The sequence below is a fragment of the Trichoplax adhaerens genome, genomic scaffold (genome assembly GCF_000150275.1).
Source record: "Trichoplax adhaerens TRIADscaffold_1 genomic scaffold, whole genome shotgun sequence".
NCBI classification, from domain to species: domain Eukaryota; kingdom Metazoa; phylum Placozoa; class Uniplacotomia; order Trichoplacea; family Trichoplacidae; genus Trichoplax; species Trichoplax adhaerens.
In genome coordinates this window covers 13235051-13238352 of record NW_002060943.1, presented here as the reverse complement: position 1 = coordinate 13238352, position 3302 = coordinate 13235051, and positions in this window count along the sequence as shown.

Below are 3302 nucleotides of genomic sequence, written 5' to 3'. Positions count from 1 at the left end.
GCTCTTAAACTATCAAATGATCTTGTGACGGATTTTTCTTATGCCAAAGACGTAGCATCTTATTAGCTAAAGCCGATCTATTACTTACATGATGATCTAGTTGTTGGATACTTATATATTGAATATCGTCATCACAAATATTTAAATTTCTTGCTATCTGCATCCATTCATCTCCAATTTCATTCGCAATAGTGGAAAAGCACTTTTCTACAGTGCAATGTAAAATACCATAAGGTTAAATGTGGCTGTTTTAAGGATACTTATTACTCAGAGACTGTGTTTCCGTTAATCATTATTTAATTCTCATACTCTATTGGCTATAATGATTGTTTCATAATAGTAATGACTATACAATAAATTTGAATCATTCTTCTATACATAAACGTTAATTATATTAGCAAGGAAAGTTTCCTCCTTATAACTAACCATTGAAATCATCTATTGCCGTTTGTTCTTCATTTCTAGACTGGTTGATCGATTTATCTTCAGGTTTCTCGCTTTGTTGGCCAAGCTCTACAGTAGAATCTACAGCAGCATCAGTGTAAAAAACAATTTTTGTTGAAAGTTATGATTTCAAGTAACAAAATATCTGTATGTTTATTTTATGTTTATTGACTCGAGCATTTTAATAACGACTACCGTAATTTCTTCAAAATAATTTCATCGAACTATATCTACTCTAACATACTGTTCGCATATGAATTGAAATGAAGGTCCATTTACATGTATATTATTTTAAAATTTATTTTCTATCGAAGGTGACATTGAAAATTGAAGTTTATTTTAGTGATAATTATCGGAGAATAAATAGAACTATCTAGTTACACGTCTAATATTGTAGTAATGATTTGTTCAGAAATTGCTTAACCTTTGAGAAGTAATTTTTATCAAGTGTTGTTGTTGCTGTTTACTAATTGCTAGCAAGTATCGGTAAAGAACAATTAAGTCATAGTTATCGAAATTAGCATAATATGAAGATGTAGTGCAGCCCCAAATATAGCTTGGATTGTGATTGGAAGACTGTACGAAAGTAGTGGTACTCGTAGGTTAGATTGTATGATTTTGAAGATATCTATTTGTAGAAGAGGTTCACAATGCGTATCGTCTAGATATTATTGAGATGTTCATGTTAAGATTGCATGATAATAATAGAGGTAGCACTAATTATGTTAGTACTGTGAGAATTGCATTGTGATGCTTTAATTAGACGCGTGAATGACGAATAGCTCGCGCGATGATAAACTGTTATCTTGCGACTTAATTGGCAAGATATGATTTTAATGTGTAAAATTTATTGTGTAACAAAGGGTATATAAATCACGAACTTTCGCTGTAATTCATATAGTCCTATTGAAGCTAGATAGTTTTTGGTAGTTGTGAGACGAACCTAATCTATGTAATAAAGTAAATTTACTAGAAACCGAAATTTGTTTTATCAATAAGATGATTTCATGAGTATGTTTGGAATTCAAAATGATCACTCAAAATCGGCTTGTCTTTGAAATATACATATTTAATTTATCTTAACTAATAATAGTAATAACAAGACGTTCTTTGTTGTAGTAGATGGGCTGATATCCATCTCAAATATGGTAATAATATACTATCTTCAGGCATAAATGATAGTCTTCTTACAGTGCTAAGAAATACTATACGATCTTAACCTTTAGCAACATACTACCGTATGTGTTGCTTAAAATGCATCATCAAGTAAATTGTTGATTTGTTGTTGGTTAAATAAAATGTCTGTGGCTTTATTACTAGTCAATGATGCTATAGTTTAGTTTTTAAAATATTATTTGAAGTTTAAAGTTTAGAGTCGGACTTTGCATCAAGAAATATGTGAGTGGTCTGTTAGCTAGACTAAGATCATTTAGAAGTCATTCTTTTCAAACGTAGTCGCTATTGCCGCAAGAACATTATCGCCTATAATACTGTCCTAACTATAGCTTAGCTTAAGATCATAAAATTGTACGACAACAGTTTAACTTATAGATTTTAACACTGTGTAAGTGATCATTATAGACACTTGCAATGTTGTTATATGTTGTAGCAATACTTGGATGATTGTCGCCAAGTTATGTCAGTTTCATCTTGAGTGACTTGTTATACATTGATAGAGCGTCATCATACTTGCCTTGACGATTATAGACACTTGCAATGTTGTGATATACTTAAACTCAGCTTCGTTGCCACAAGCTTCTCGAAAATACAAAGTGCAAATAATCCATGAAAAGATAATTAAAGTGAAGATTGCTGCAGGAACTGTACTATTGAACTGGCTGCGCAGGCTAAATACTGCTTATTGCCATCAAATTGCGATAGTTGCGGTATTATCGAGAATTTAAAGAATGTGATACCCTCAAAAACTATTCTAGAGGATAATATTTTCAAGTTTAGCGTACAGAATTTATCTTTAACTTAATATATTGTCATGCTATATTATTTCAAATATACAACTGAGTGTAATGTGGCCCAAAATAGAATACTGCCTGAAGCTTATACGGTGTAAAATAGAGGTTTGCAGTTTGCAGATTATAAGTCCTGCACGGCCAGGCAATAACTTAGGATTTACGTACATTGCGTTATTCTGAACTCGCGGTTATGGGCAGTTTAGTGAATAGAGAAATAAAGCATTACTATACTTAACCGAAGATTACCAAGTTGTTGTGAGTCAGTAGGTCGAATATATCAGCTATCCGACAGTCGGAGTACCTTGTGAGTTAATCCCAGCTCCATCTCATCACGATATACCAAACTGTAACAATATTATAACTACTAGCACGAATACTCATACCACCTTAGAATCAATGTTTAAGTTATATTGGGGCTGCACTACACACTACTACTACAATAGGTTTGTCATTGAACGATTTCCGCGATCTATTAGATCTTATTAGACTAATAGACCGACTTAGAATTGAACAGGGTTGAAACGCCTATATTTTAAGAAATACTTGGTGGACATGTTGTTTACCGACTGCAATACTTCAGTATGGTGTCGTATTGTGCTGTTAGTGCTGTAATTATAATGAAAAGCAGAATACCTACAGCAAATATCTAATCAAACACCTTACAAAACGCTTAATGGTACCTGCTAACTCATCTTCCTCTTCTTGCTTCTCGTGTTTCTCTTGCTTTTCTTGCTTCTCTTGCTCCTTTTGTTTCTCTTTCTCCTCTAGCTCCTCTTGATGCCTTTTTTCCCCTTGCTCTTCTTGCTTCTCTTGCTTTTCTCGCTTCTCTTGCTTCTCCTCTAGCTCCTCTTGCTCTTCTTGCTTCTCTTGTTCCTCTTGTTTCTCTTG